Source organism: Mustela erminea, chromosome 10 (genome assembly GCF_009829155.1).
Source record: "Mustela erminea isolate mMusErm1 chromosome 10, mMusErm1.Pri, whole genome shotgun sequence".
NCBI classification, from domain to species: Eukaryota; Metazoa; Chordata; class Mammalia; order Carnivora; family Mustelidae; genus Mustela; species Mustela erminea.
The window spans coordinates 93,606,053-93,622,767 of NC_045623.1; the positions used below are offsets into that span (position 1 = coordinate 93,606,053).

A 16,715-nucleotide genomic window follows, 5' to 3' on the forward strand; every position below is an offset into this window, starting at 1 on the left:
CCCATATTTGAAGCTGCCAGATAAAAATAAAAATGGGGTGCCTGGGCAGCTCGGTCGGTTGAGCGTCCACTTCTTGATTTTGGCTTGGGTCATGATCTCAGGGCGTTAGAATGGAGCCCCGTGTCTGGCTCCGTGTTCAGCAATGAATCTGCCTGTCCCTCCCACTCGGCTCCTTCCCCTGCTCATGCTCACATTCTCTCCTTCTCTCTCCCATAGACAAGCAAAATCTTTAAAAAAAATAAAAATATTTCCAAGTTCTGGTTTCTGGTCTGGCACATAAGCAGCTCAGGAAGTCACCATTCCATCCAGACAACAGTAAAAAGCTAAACAATGGAAAGATCAACTACTCTTCTTGGATCTGTCAGAGAACTGAGGTTGCAGGGCAAAACTGCTGTCCCCCAAACTGGAGAAAAAGGTAGATACAAAGAATCCTAACTTCTCAGAGCAGAAACCCACCAGCAGATACTGCATGGGAACTGGTACCAGAAAAGGAAAACTAAACTGAAATTGGCAAAACGCTGGAGGCTCAGGGTGCAAGAGTTTAAGTTAAAAATTCCAGAGGGACCAAGTCATAATTTTGTAAGTTTTACCTCTAGGCGCTCTAAGGGGTGAATATAGGAGAAAAATTCCATCCTGCTTCTGGAAGGGGGAGGGGAGAACCAATCATTTTGAAATATGCCAGAGTACTCTGTTCTTAACAAGGCCTAGCTTCAGGAGAAACTATTTTACCAGATTCCAACCTAACTAGAGGAAGGGAAATACCCTTCAGCCCACTTCTAGCCATCCTGCACCACTTAAGTGGTGGGGGTGAGAGGGGAGGAACAGAAAAACATTGGTGAAGTTCATACTCCTGTGGTACAGGCTCACCAAGAGACTGAGACCTAATCATTGTTCTATAAAACACTTCCTCCCCACACCTTACTTTCCCATCACTATACACTTATTTACCACAATTCCTTTTATCTAGTACGTAATGTCTATCTTTGAAGAAAAAATATGAGATATACTAAAAGGCAAAAAACACGGTCTAAAGACACTGAATGAGTATCAGAACCATAGATACATCAGGAGTTATCAGATCAGGAATTTTTACAAACTGTGATTAATATGCTAAGGACATTAATGGAAAAGGTAGACAACATGCAAGAACAGATGAACAATGGAAGAGAGATGGAAATTTTAAAAAGTGCAAAAAATGCTCTAAGTCAAAACCTAACAGAAATTATGAATGACTTTGATGTGCTCATTAGTAGACTGGGAAAAGCTGAGGAAAGAATCTCTGAGTTTGGGGATATAATCAGAAGAGAATATCTGAGATCTGTGGGACAACTACAAAAGGTAAAATGCAAATGGGATATCTGATGGAGACGGAAGAGAAAGGAACAGAAGCAGTGTTTGAAGTAATAATGACGGGCATTTCCCCACATTAATGTCAGTCACCGAACCGCAGGTCTTGGATGCTCAGAGAACACCAAGCACAACAAATTCCAAAGCATTACACTTAGGCATAGCATATTCAAACTACAAAAAACGAACGTTTAAAAAAAATCTCGTAAGTCAGAGGAAAAAAAAAAAAAAAAACTTTACCTATAGAGGAGCAAAGTAAAAAATCACATCAGAAACCATGCAAGTAGGAAGAGGGTAGAATAAAATAACTAAGTGTTGAGAAGGAAAAAAAAAAAAAAAAAAAAAAAAAGCCCAGCAAACCTAGAATTCTGTACCTTGCAAAATTAACCAAAAATACCCTTAACAAATTAAAAAAAAAAAAAAAACAAACCACCAGAAATCATACAATCTTTGCTCTCAGACAAGAATGGACTTAAACTCAAAATCAATGACAGGGTGCCTGGATGGCTGAGTCGGTTAAGCATCTGACTTCGGCTCAAGTCATAACCTCAGGGTCCTGGCACTGAGCTCCGTGTCAAGCTCCGCACTCAGCAAGGAATCTGCTTATCCCTCTCCCTCTGCTCCTACCCCTGCTCATGCTCTCTCTCTTTCTAAGTAAATAAAATCTTAAAAAAAAAAAAATGACAAGAAGATAGCTGGAAAATATGTGGAGGTTAATCACACATTTTTCTAAATAATACATAGGTCAAGGAAGAAATCTCAAGAGGAATTTAAACATATTCAAAATTAGGGGATGCCTGGCTGGTTCAGTCAGTGGAGTATGAGACTCTTGATTTCAGGGTTATGAGTTTGAGCCCCATGTTGGGTGTAGAAATTTAAAAATATATATGTTCTAAACTAAATAAAAATGTAAATACAACTTATCAAAATTTGTGGGATGGGGGCGCCTGGGTGGCTCAGCGGGTTAAAGCCTCTGCCTTTGGCTCAGGTCACGATCCCAAGGTCCTGAGATCAAGCCCTGCATCTGGCTCTCTGCTCAGCGGGGAGCCTGCTCCCCGCCCCCCCCCCCCCCCGCCTCTCTGCCTACTTGTGATTCCTGCCTGTCAAATAAATTTTTAAAAATTATTTCAGACCAATCTGAAAAGACCTAAATCTATCAAAGAAATATGAACAATTAATAACTTTCCAATAGTGGAAGCACCAGGGCTAGAGGGGTTCTCTGGTGAATTCTTCCAAACATTTAAGGAAGAAATTACACCAAGTATCTACACTCTCTTTCATTAGACAGAAGCAGAGAGGATACTTCTAACTCATTCTATGAAGCCAAATTATGCTACCACCAAAACCAAACAGACATAAGAAGAAAAAACCAAAAAAACTATAGACCAACATCTCTCATCAACCAAGACAAAGAGATCTTCAACAAAATATTAGCAAAACAAATCGAACTATGTATACAAAGAATGATATACCATGACCAAGTGGGATCTACCCCAGGTATCCAAGGCTGGCTCAATATTTGAAAATCAATAAATGTAATCTATTACATCAACAGGCTAAAGAAAAATCACATTATCTTATTAACAGATGCAAAAAAAATAACCACTAGGAAAAATCCAAAAGGCATTTATGATTAAAAAAAAAAACTCTCAGCAAAGTAGGAATAGAGAGAAACTTCAATTTGATAAAGAACAGCTACAAAAAACTAACAGTTAATGTTATAGTTAGTAGAGAAAAGTTTGAAGCTTTCTTGCTAAAATCAGGAATAATGTAAGGATGTTCCTTCTTACCACAGCTTTGCAATATTATACTGGAAGTTCTAGCTAATTAATGAAACAAGAAAAGGAAATAAAAGGTATACAGGTTGGGAAGAAAAGAATAAGACAGTCTTGTTCACAGAGGATATGTTTGTCTATGTAGAAAATCCAAAAAATCCAAAAGAATCAACAAAAAAAACCCCTAATATGCAAAAAAAAAAAAAAAACAAAACAACCCTAATATGCAATTACAGCAAGAATGCAGGATATGAGATAAATATACAAACATTAAGCACTTTCCTACATAACAGCAATGAACTAGAACTTGAAATTAAAACATTACCATTTAAGGGGAGTCTGGGTGGTATCATTAAACATCCAACTCTTGGTTTCGGCTCAGGGTCATGAGACTGAGCCCCACACTGGGCTCTGTGCTGAGCATGAAGTCTGCTTAAGATTTTTCTCTCCCTCTCCCTCTCCTCCTCCCCATCGCACCTCCACTTGCATGCTCTCTCTCTTGCTCTCTAATAATCTTTTAAAAATTAGCATTTAATTAGCACCTAAAATTGAAATATAAAAAATATGTATGGATAAGTTTAACAAAATATGTACAAGAGTTATATGAGGAAAACTACCAAACTCTGATGAGCAATATCAAAGAAAAACCAAGTAAATGGTGAGACGTTCCTATCCTATTCATGGATAGGAAGACTCAGTACTGTCAAAATTTCAACTTTTCCCAACTTGATCTATAGCTTCGACACAATCCTAATCAAAATCTCAGCAAGTTATTGTGTGGATACAGAGAAACTCTTTCTAAAGTGTTTATGGAGAGGCGGTTAGCCAACTCAGCATGGAAGGAGAGTAACAAAGCTGGAGGACTAACACTATTCAACTTCAAGATTTACTGCAAAGCCAGAGTAACCAAGACAATGTGGTATTGGTGAAAAAATAGATAAAAATTAGCTCCAAAAAACAGTCAACTAATCTTTGACAAAGAAGCAAAGACAATACAAAGCAGCAAAGATAGTACTTCAAGAAATGGCGCTGGAGGGGCACCTGGGTGGCTCAGTGGGTTAAAGCCTCTGCCTTCAGCTCAGGTCATGATCCCAGGGTTCTGGGTTCAAGCCCCACATTGGGTTCTCTGCTCAGCAGGGAGCCTGCTTCCTCCTCTCTCTGCCTGTCTCGAGAGCCTACTTGTGATCTCTGTCTGTCAAATAAATAAATAAAATCTTTAAAAAAAAAAAAAAAGAAAAAGAAATGGCGCTGGAACAACTGGACATCCACATGTAAAAGTATGAATCTAGACAAAGCCCTTAAAACTTTCACAAATTTCACTCAAAATGGGTCACAGACCTAAATGTGAAATGTTAGATTATAAAACTAGAAAATAACATAGGAGAAAACCCAAATGAACTTGAGTACAGTGATGACTTTTTTTCAGTATAACACCAAAGGCATGATCCTTAAATGAAATAACTGCTAAGTTAGATTCCATTAAAATTTAAAAATACTTTTGTTCTGAGAAAGGTCATGTCAACAAAATGAGAAAACAAGCCACAGACTGGGATAAAATATTTGCAAAAGACACAGCTATTAAAAGACTACTATCCAAAATATACAGAGAATTCTGAAAACTCAACAATAAGAAAACAAACAATCTGATTAAAAAATGTGCCAAACCTTACCAGACATCTCACCAAAGAAGAGATACAGATAGCAAGTATAAAAAGCAAGTATAAAAAATGTGCAACACATGTCATAAGAGAATTGCAAATTAAAGCATCATATTACAATGGCCAAAATCCACAACACTGACAATACCAAATGCGGTGAGGATTTATAGTAACAGGATCTCCTATATATTGCTAATGAGAATGCAAAACGGTACAGCTGCTTTGGAAGACAGATTAGCAGTTTCTTATAAAACTAAACATATCCTTACCATATGCTCCAACAATTGTGCTCTTGATATTTTCCTAAATGAACTGTCTACATAAAAACATGCAGATATTTAGAGCAGCTCTACTAATAACTGCCAAAACTTGGAAGCAATCAAAATGTCTTTCAGTAGGTAAATGGATAAATAAACTGTGGTTCATTCAGATAATAGAGTATTATTCTACACTAGAAAGAAATGAGCTAACAAGCCATAGAATGACATGGAGGAAACATAAATGCATATTGTTCAGTGAAAGAAGCTAATCTGAAAAGGCTATAAAATGAATCCAACTATATGACATTCTAGAAAAGGCAAAACTATGGAGACAGTCAAAAGATCAGTGGTTGTTAGTGGCTAAAGGAAGGCAGGGATAAACAGGTGAGGAACAGAGGATTTTTAGGGCAGTGAAATTATTCTTTATGACACCACAATGGTAGATTCACGTGTTATACGTCGGTCAAAATCCAAAGAATGTACAATACCAAAAGTGACCTTAATGAAAACAATGGACTTCGAGTGATAATGGTATGTCAACATAGGTTCACTGACTGTAACAAACGTTATCACCGTGGTGTGGGACAGTGGGGTGGGTGTGGAAAACCCTCTACTGTACTCTGTACTCACAATTTTTTGTAAACCTAAAACTGCTCTAAAAAAGTTATTTATAAAACTTCATAAAATGAATGTAAAACTTTCAGTTCTAATCACCCAAAGCCCTATCTGTACCATGATATTTATTATTATGGAACATTCATGAATTCATGTAATATTTTTAGTTTACTCAGAGTATCTTTAAGAACATCTAGCCCTACTATCTGAGTACAATTTGTCTTAATACCTGCATTATAACAATGCGTACTTTTTAAAAACAAATAAACTGCAGCCCAGGAGCTAGCCGACTGGCTCTACTAGTAGAAGGGGCAGGGGCAGGACCGGAATGCCTATCTCCTGGTACTGGTGGAAAACAAAACAAAACAAAACAGATTCTGTAAGATTTAAAACAGGCAAAAGTAAGGACCATCTTTTTTTAAAAAAAGATAATTCTTGGGCGCCTGGGTAGCTCAGTGGGTTAAGCCGCTGCCTTCGGCTCAGGTCATGATCTCAGGGTCCTGGGATCGAGTCCCGCATCGGGCTCTCTGCTCAGCAGGGAGCCTGCTTCCTCCTCTCTCTCTCTCTGGCTGCCTCTCTGCCTACTTGTGATCTCTATCTGTCAAATAAATAAATAAAATCTTAAAAAAAAAAAAAAAAGATAATTCTTAAAATTTATAAATTAACTTATTTTAATAACTAGGAAAAAAACCCAAAAGAACAAGAATTCAATGTGCAAATAACACAAACTATAAACTTCTCAACAGGCACTGAGGTTTTTCTAAAGAATGAATTGTATCAGCAGAATGTGATTTTTTTTCCCCCAAAGAGAAGCCATAGGCCTTATGAATTCAATAAAGCAAAATACTTCTTTGGACAATACATTAGATCTTTTTAAATATTTTTATAATACGAAATGAAACAAATGATTGGGATTTTATTCTCAGGACGAGCTTAAGATGTTTTTTGGTCATTTTTCTGGGGGAAGTTATCTATGTCTTTCATCAGATAAGGAAAAAAAAAAAAGATCTAGCAATGATCCAGAGGTATTTTGAGCATTAACTACAGAAACTTGTGGTCAGAACTATTTCATATTTTTATTAATAAATAAATTAGATGGGGCGGGGGACACCTGGGTGGCTCAGATAAGAGGCTGCCTTCGGCTCAGGTCATGATCCCAGGTCCTGGGATGGAGCCCCACATCAAGCCAGGCATTGAGCTGAGCCCCCTGCTCAGCAGGGAGTCTGCTACTCCCTTGGCCCCTCCCCTGCATCACCACGCTTGTGGGCTCTCTCTCTCTGAAATAAATAAATACAATCTTTAAGAAAAATAAATTAGATGGGAAAATAATGCAATAACTATAGCAGAATAAGCAACTGAGCAAGGTTCAAAAAAACTGAACTAAATTATGTGGCTTACCAAAACACAGATATTAAAAACATGGTTATAAACTTGCAATAACGGGAGAAGAGAGATACAGGTAAGGCAGAAGATGTTCAAGGATAATCAAGGGCTACTTATGAATGTAAGTTGGCAATGTTGAAAGTTGAAATTTTACTAAGATTAATAGGAATACTAATTGAAAAGCAAACTTTTGGCAAAATGGCATGTCAAGCTGATGTAAATGGACCTTTTCTCCCACTTCATACAGAAATGCTGGATAAAACATTTTAAAAATGCTTTTAAAATATATAGTCAAGCTTTAAAAAAAAAAAAAAAAAAAGAAAATCCTCAGGCACCTAAAATGAAAGAGACATCAAAATCAAAACTGGAACATTAAGTGGGTATTGAGACCATGGTGGCCCACAGGGGTTTCAAACTCCAATACAGTCCCCAGGTTTGGAGGAGAAAGCATTAATCCTCACATGGGTACTAGAAATACAGCTTCAGGCAGGTAGAAGGTGGGCAAGTTGAAACTGAGACCCTTGCACAAAGCCCAGAGCCTCAAATACCTATCCTCCCTTGATATGCAGTCTAAAAAATCCCTGCTCACTGGTTCAGGAAAGCACCCACAGGAAATCTAAAATGCAGGCCTATGATATAGAGATGCACGTGTAGGTATGCAAATTCATATCATACAGGAATCCTAAGCTGAGAAATTAATATAAAAACTGGTCTTTGACATGCAGCAGAAAAAAACCAGAGTACTTCCACAACCCAAGGCACAGGGACTCACATAATGAAGAAGAAAAACACAGAACAGAGCTCACTATTACAAACCATATGAGGAAGACACAAACATGAAAAGTAAACCTATACTGGCTAACAGCAGAAAATGTCAGAAGGTGTCTTTGAAGCATGGAAGGGAAATTTCTTAATGCCCCAAATGCCAAAAAAAAAAAAAAAAAGGGGAGGGGGATGATGAATCTGACTGCAATGATAATAAAGGTTTCTATCAAAGACATAAGTAACAGACAATGGACAAAGGGTAAATTCAGGAGATAATATGTAATTTTCAGGAGATAATTATGTAAAGTTTAAAGACAATGCGGAATTAATACCTAGCAGATTTAAGAAATTTCTGCAAATCTAGAGAAAAAAATTAAAATCCAAGGGGGAAAACGAGCAAATGATGTAACCAGGCAATTCAGAGATGGAAAAGCTTATTTTTAATTAATCAACAAGTAGTAATAGTAGTTGTTATAATAGCAGTAATCTGGGCACCTGGGTGACTCAGTGGGTTAAGCATCTGCCTTTGACTCAGGTCATGATCCCTGGGGCCTATGATCAAGCCCATATCAAGCTCCCTATTCAGTGGGGAATCTGCTTCTCCTTCTCTCTCTCTGCCTAGCTCGTGTTCTCTCTCTCTCTCAAATTATTAAATAAAATCTTTAAAAAAATTAATAGCCACTAGCAATTATCTGATGATTATTGTATTCAGGAAATGTTTATTATATTCAGGAATATGCTTTACATGTACTAATTCATTTTGTCCTCTCAACAATCTGACAAGGCAGATGTTGTAATTATTCCCTTTTACTGATGAAGAGACTAAGGCCCAGGAGGTTGAGTAATTTCTCCAAGATCTCACAGTAACACAGTAGAACTTGAGTTTGAATCTAGGGCACCACTGGTGGGTATATAAATTATACAGCTGTTAGGAAAAACATTCTGCTAACATTTAGTGAAAATTTCTGTATATATATATGTCTTATAACCCAGTGATCATATTCCTCCACACCTATCCTAGAAAAATTCTTACATGGGTCCATAAGGAAGCATGGACAGAAAGATCACTGGGGCACTGTTTTTGGTAGATCAGAGGCAATTTAAATGCCCCTCACTAAAAGAGTGTAAGTAAAGGTTCAGGAGGTATACTATGGAAAATAGTGCATTAGAAAGAAGGAACAACTAACTAGCTACCAGGACAGAAACACGGAGAGATACCCAGTACTGAGGGAAAAAGTAACAACCACAGTCAGCTCTAGAGCGTAACAGCATTTCTACAAGTTAAAAACATACCATCAAAACAATACCATATACTTGATAAAGCCACATGTGTAGCCAAAGATATTTCATCAAATATATTAGAGTGGGTGCCTACAGTGTGGGAGGGGAATGAGAAAAGGTGTTGGAGGTGAGAAAGAAAAACAGAATCAGACAAGGGAAGACTTGCTCAGTCAGAGAACTGCTAGTGTCACAGATGAGGGGGCTCCCCGCACCACCCCCAGAAGGCAAAAAGTACAACTGAAAAGTCACATGAGCAGATAAGAACCACAAGAAGGAAAGTCATTAAATGCAGGAGCACAAACAGCAGCCCCAAGATTTGAAAACCATAAAAGCAAACAGACTATAATTTAAAATGCTGTAAATTGGGGTGCCTGGGTGGCTCAGAAGGTTAAAGCCTCTGCCTTCAGCTCAGGTCATGATCTCAGGGTTCTGGGATCAAGCCCCACATCGGGCTTTCTGCTCAGCAGGGAGCCTGCTTCCTCCTCCTCTCTCTCTGCCTGCCTCTCCACCTACTTGTGATCGCTGTCAAATAAATAAATAAAATCTTTTTAAAAAAATAAAAATAAAAAAATAAAAAATAAAAATAAAATGCTATAAATTAATTATATTTCATTTTAATAAACAGGCAAAATGAAGGAAGTCAGAATCAAAGAACAAGATAATATGGTAAAAGGATAGTCAGATGTGAAAAAGAACTTCTGGCTATAAAAAATTTAGTCACTGACATTAGCCCATTGATAAATTAAATAGATGAGATACAGCTAAAGAAAAAATTTGTGATTAAGAAACAGAAGTCTGAGGAAATTTTTCAGAAAGTAGCAGAGTTTATAAAAACAAATATGAAAGGGAAGTTAAAGGACACAGAAGACAGAATGAGAAGGTGTTCCAGATGAAATAATGGAAAACGTGTATGAGAAGCAATTTGAAGATATAATTACTGAGAATGTTCTAGAATTAAAGGCAAACATGAGTCTTCAGAAGAAAACTTCAAAATATCAACAACATGGAGAAAAAGAAGTTGTAAGGAGACCAAGGGAAAAGACTTTACTTACAAAAGGATGACAACTAGACTGATACAGACTGTCTATTTAATAACAATAGATGCCAGAAGAAAATGCAGTAACAGCTGTTGAATATTAAGGAAAATAACAATCAAGAATCAATATGCAGACTAAAACAAAATTATCTTCAAACAAACAGACAGACTGTCACAGGAAGAATTACTTTAAGAAGGAAACTGAACCAGGGAGGGGAAAAAAAAGAACATAAGAAGATTCTAATAGCAAGTGGAAAGCAAAGAAACTGCTAAAAAAAAATCCACTGGAAAAGTTAAAATCAGAAAGATTGATAACATCAATGCTGGTGAGGATGTGGAATGACTCGAACTCCCATACACTGCTGGCAGATGTGTAAAATAGTACAACTACACAGGAGAGTTGGGTGGAGGTTTCTTTTAACATGGAATAAACTGCTAATAAATGCAACAACATGGAAAACCTAAAAGCTATTATGTTAAGTCAAAGAAACCAGGCAGAAAAAGTATACACATAGGACTCAACTTACAGGAAAAGAAAATACAGGTAAAACTCATCTGAAAAAATCAGATAGTAGTGTGGAGGTTGTTGGGAGGCTGCAGGGAAGGGAAATGAATGGAAAGAGACACAAAAGAACTTCCTGGGGAATGGACATGTTCTACATTTTTTTCATGGGGGGGTGGTGTTTAAAGAGTAGATTTTTTTTTTTTTAAGATTTTATTTATTTGAGAGATAGAGATCACAAGTAGACAGAGAGGCAGGCAGAGAGAGAGGGAGAAGCAGACTCCCTGCTGAGCAGAGAGACCCATGCGGGGCTTGATCCCAGGATGCTAAGATCATGATCTGAGCCAAAGGCAAAGACTTAACCCACTGAGCCACCCACGTGCCCTGAAGAGTAGATATCTGTCAAAACTCTTCAAATATAATATGTAAGCTCAGTTGTTAATTATAACTCAATATAAAAGAAATTTAAAAATGTGCTGGTATACTCAAAATGCACTGGCTGTTTAAAAATGGGTACTGGAAGGAGAGGTTAAAAACAATACAGAATAATGATAACTACGGTAGCTAGCACTTATTGAGAGCTTATTATGTGCCAAGCACTGTTCTAAATGCTCTGCATATATTAACTCACTTAATCCTTTCAACAACTCCATGGAGTAGGTACTCTTATTATCCACATTTTACAGATTTAAAAAACTGTCGCACAACAAGGTAACATAACTTACCTAGGGTAACACAAATGTGTGGCAGAGCTGGGGTCCAAACTCTGGCAGCCAGGCTCTGAAGTCTGTATTTGTAGAAATCCGATGCCTCTCTGAAATTAACAATCAACAACATGGAAGATGAGAGATCAGAGTCAGGGTGTCCCAAGAGTTGAGAGGATGACAAAAACAATGACTGACTTTAGTCCTTAGCCGAAATGAAGTATGTTAACACACTTGTAGGGGAATAGAAGCAAGGTAAGTATTGCAAACGCAGGTACAAAAGAAAAGAAAGAAAATGTGATTAATACAAAAGAAAGTGAGAAAAGGAAAAAAGAAAGGCAAAAGAAAATTGCATTAAATAGAAAGCAACTGAAGAAGGCAGAAGTAAGTCCAAATGTATTTACAGTCATAATAAACAGACTGGACTTTCTTGCTAAAAGGCAAGGAGAGATGGGACCCCTGGGTGGCACAGTCAGTTAAGTGTCTGACTCTTAGTTTCAGCTCAGGTCGCAGGATCTCAGAGTCATGATTATGATCAAGCCCTGTGTCAGGCTTTGTGTTCAGCTCGCACACACATGCACACACACGCTCTCCCCCTCTCTCAAATAAATAAATCAATCTTTAAAAGGCAGAGAGGTTCTCTGATTGGGTTTTTAAAAAAGCCAACTATCTGTTACTTACAAGAGAATTAGTGAGTGGGCGAGTTTACACTTAAAGCGGTACCCAGCGCATAGAAACTACTACATGTGATAGTTATTACTAGAGACTATGAATCATCCTCATTAAATAGTTTTGCAACCAGCCATCTGACTTGACAGCTGAAGTTTCTATCTGTAAATAAACAATTAAACTATATAATCTTTGTAGACTACTTTCAGGTACAGAACACTGTTATTAAATAAATCGAATATATAATCAAAAGGGATACACTGGTGATTTGGGGGCTACTGAAATGTACTATAGAGGCTAAACTATACTTTGCCGATCTCACAACTGAAATGTTAGAGCTTCTAACATACCTTCCTGTTTCCCCCAATGCCCTCTGTAGGGAAGTTAAACTGAGGAGAGAGAACTTAGCACTGGATATAACATTGTGAAAGTGTAGCTTTCAGAGCTAGAACACTGCGTGTTGGAATCTCTAAGTGAAGTCCTGTCGATGCTTGTATAGAGGCAACCTAAATTATGTTACTAAGCACTTAATGAAATTGCTAGGCTTGGGGAAATTGTCAGAGGTCCCAAGGGAAGAACATTTAAGCAAAAAAGAACACCAGAAAGATGGATGTTCCTCAAAGGAACAATACTAAAGCCTCAAGAAAAGACTATACTGATATAGACTAAAGATACTTAGAAAGAAAAAACTTAATTGGCTGAACCAAGTGCTGCATAATGACCCAACACACAAATGGGGATTCAACACAAAGTGGAAACTAGGCCAGCTTTCTAAAAGGAGCACAAAGAATATTTATTTATTTATTCATTTACATTTTTATTCTGTCTACTTCCAAAAAGGATCTGAAAGTTTAAGGACTGTTTAAGTTATAAAGAAACAAGAGAAAAACCAGAAAAGTGAGAACTAAGTCATAGCTGGTTGGAAACATGGAACCCCTTTAATGAACAAGGGGGGATACAACACTGAAGCCTTACTCTTGATGTGCACCGCTTACTTAAATACAATAGATGTTCTGAAATCCACAAGTGCTGGTGATGTCCTCAGCAAAGCACTCAAAGGCCTTTGCTGACACTACTGGAGAGCGTAGGAGGCTCTTTTCTGTACCTCAAGAATTGGACCTACCATTCACTAATTATTATACTGTACACACAGATCATCCAATTCTCATTATGGGTTATTTGTCTGTTATTTACTTAGCACATTGCTAAGTGCTGTGAAGGATTCAAAGGAAATATAAAACAAGCTCTTTGTCCACAGGGAGTCAGTAATAAAGCTGATCTGATGCTAGAATGATTGAAAACAGATCTCTTAAAAGGACAATACATACAAGACAAAAACGACAGGAAGAGGAGACAACAGAGACTGATCCCAGTGAGTGGCAACGAAAAGGCAAGCGCTGCAGCTGGTAAACACAAGTGAGGTCCAAGTCCAACAGGCCAGGGTGAAAGGTGGAGAGCTCCAAGCAGAGGAAGAGCCACGAAGAGGAACTCCGTTCCAGAAGAGGCACATCTGGCCCATGTGCTGGAAATCGTGTATGTGTCCAGGACACTGGCACTGCACCCGGCTCTGGAAGGACATGCAGTAACTAGCTGCCATCATTATTATGGACACTGGGCTGGCCAGGGTGGGTCTCCAAAACCACTGGCGGAAGAGGATGGGGGGAGCACAAAGCTACAGAGGTTGGGGGGAGCAGAAAATGAGCCGAGGAACCTCCACCTGCTTTGAGAGAGGAGCTTCTGAAACAGGAATAGCACAATGAAAGCAGAGCTTTCCCAGTGACAGGAGGGCTGGACTAATAAGGAAAGTGCCTGGCAATGGAAAGGAAAAACAGGCGTCTTCTATTATGTTGTCTATACAGGCTGTAGCCTCAGACATCCTGTATTATGGAGTTCCATGGAGAAGCTGGGCCCACCTCTGCCTGGATTTGTGTGTTCCAACATACACGACAGAAAAGCCATTCTATTACTTAATCAAGGGTCTTCGATTTTGGTTGCCCTAACAATTCTGCCCTCTCCTTTGGGCCCATCTATCTCACAGTCCAAGACATCTCTTACAGTCTGGCTCAATGCAACCTTATCTGCTTAAAGTTTTTGTTTGTTTCTTTTTTGTGTTGTTTTGTTCTGTTGCTGTTGATAATCCCTTTCTCCTAAATAAAATCTTTACTTCTACCTTGATGCCTGGGCTCTGCTGGAACCAGAGAGTGGAAGAGACCTTGGAGAGCCCTATTCATTGCTTTCAGCAAACAGAAGTTCATTACTTTATCTATCACGTACTCTTGTCGCATGACCAAATGACCTTAGTCCAATCTCTTCCCTTTTTAAGGGAGGAAACTGAGGTCCTGGGAGGCTGAGTTGCTCTTTGATCCGAGTCGGCTTTAACCCCATGGCTATTTAGTATCTCACAAACAACCAGAGTCAGGTGAAGTAACAGGCACGCTCCACATAATTAGAGCAAAGATCACACATTCAGAGACAAGAAATGGGGCATTTGCTACACACAAAAAGATGATTTTAAATGTAAGGTATCTAAGGAATCAGCTAAGTTAAAAGAGAACCACTAGCAATTATTTCTGAGAATGCAAGGTGGATGGGTGAGGTCAGAAAAGGGTGACTGCAGCTTTTAGTGGGCCCAGATTTCTCAAGTTCAAAAACAGCTGTCATTTGGTCCTGTCTTACACGGAGGGCCTGAAAGGCACCAACATGTAGTGTAAGGGGTGAGGTCTCCGTATTTGGCATCCCTGGGCTCGTGGCAGTATCCTGTCCTGTGCATTGCCATTGTTGTTTCTAACGAGCGGTATATCACGGTCATCCTCATCATTCGGTTCCAGAGTCTGGTCTCCTACAGTTCCTGTCCTTGAGACTTACAGCAATACTGAATGGCCTAGGTGCTTTTCTATGGTATGTTTTGGTCACTGGGAAATCCAAGTAACCTGAACAGCTCCGAAAAAGCCTAGGAGTGAAGATTCTCAAGCAGCATCAAGGATAAAATTCTCCTCTGGGGCTCTGGATGCTGTCTAGTGAGCAGTAATGGTAGAAACCAAGCAAGGATGACACAGGGATGATACCTGCTTGTGTGCTGGGATTTACACCTCATCCCATTCATCTTCGTTTTACAGATGAAGACTAAGGCTCAGAGATAGTAAATGCATTAAGGGGCATGAGTTACCAAGGGGCATGAGTTACCGGGTCTCCGTTCTCACGCCATGGTTCTGTCCTCTATAATGCGAAGGCCTTGCTGGATGCCAAGTCTTAGCTACCACTTTTGCAGATAATGTTCCCTTCCTAGAGCTCAGTGGCCATCAGGAAGCACAGCTGTGGGGACTTGGTTACTAAACAAGTATACTTACAGTCTCAGCCTGAGGGAACTGGTTAGCGAGCCAACCACATCCACTGCCCCATCAGCTCAGGAGACCGTATTTTTCACGATTATCAACTCATGTCTCATGACAGAGTTAGCCGGAATAATATCCCTGCTCTTTCTTTTCATATTCTGCCAAATTATAGATATTACCAAATAACTACTAGTAAGAGCTACTAATAATTAAGTACCTTACTGTGTTTCTAAGCGCTTCTTATGTTCCCTCCTTTAATACTAACTAACAATCCAGCATGATAGGTAAACCCAACTCACAATAAATCCTAATAGGTGTAAGGTTCAGGCCCAAGATCATATAGAAAATAGGAAGAGGAACTGAGATCTTAATCCAGGCTGCCTGACCTAAATATCTTGCCCTTCTATCCACTAGAAGGGCTTCTTGGGGATCCATCAAAGAAAAGAAGAATCTGACCCAGAAGTTCTGGGGTAGGGCCTGAATCTGCATTTCTAATAAGCCCCAGGTGATATGGATACTGTCGGTCCAAGAACCCTCTCCGAGGAAAAAAGCACTGTACAGCCCTGCCTGTTCTCCAATCACTTTTTTCACATCAAATTATTATGTCTTAAGTACCTCTAAAAAAATCTCAAGTCATCTTCAAATCCTTCCCTTTTGCACTTGTCTTTGGCTCCAGTCAGAAAAGCAAACTCCCTAACAGCTCTGGGAATAAAACCTACAAGACATGGAGGACTCCAATAACCATGCCTAAGGCGAATAGCTCTGTGGCCTGGCCCCAACCCCAGCTCCTGCAGAATACATTTCAGCAGTCTGGCCTTCCACGGTTAGTCTGGCTTCCCTGGCTGCTGCCACAGTAACCAAAAGTCAAACTGCTCCTGATCTAACGTGGTCAGCCGAACCTGGTTAGGCCTTGGAAGGGCCTAGGATGGTAGAGCCAATCCATGAATGTACGCTAAACTGCAAACAATGAAGAGATCTCTGCTTATGACACTACGTATGAACCCCTGTGTATTCCCTTTCCAGCCATTACGCCATTTGTCTTCCCCAGAATCGGGCAACTCTACTGATCTTCCACAGCCTTCTATCGGGTTTCCCCGACAGCTGTATGGAACAGCGTTTCAAGACCTGCATTCTCTCTTGTGCCGCAAAGTCTAAAATCAAGGCTCAATATTACGTGCTGCCCTGTCAATTGGTAAAATCAGGAAGGCCTCAAGTGACCTAACTACAAATTCTCCTACCCATTCTGCTCCGGTAGACAAGGTCCCTGAGCCAAACAATCCTCCTTATCAAAGGGACTAAGGTCCAGCTCCTGTCTACCCCCTGAGTAGTGGGTTTCAGTTCCTTATTAGCCCCCAAGATTATTCTAGCAAGCCAATCACACACCCTGG

General features: G+C 39.3%; 1 protein-coding gene across 5 annotated transcripts in view; it reads right to left on the minus strand.

The window, feature by feature from the left end:
• ZBTB40 (zinc finger and BTB domain containing 40) overlaps positions 1 to 16,715 on the minus strand; it is a 73,890-nt gene that overhangs the window by 40,032 nt on the left and 17,143 nt on the right. For 4 of the 5 annotated variants that reach the window (XM_032360889.1, XM_032360888.1, XM_032360885.1 and 1 more), the window contains exon 2: positions 11,348 to 11,436. The exons of the other annotated variant lie outside the window; for it this stretch is intronic. The gene's annotated coding sequence lies outside the window, so the exon portion shown is untranslated. The remainder of the gene's footprint in view (positions 1 to 11,347; positions 11,437 to 16,715) is intronic. 5 annotated transcript variants of the gene reach the window in all.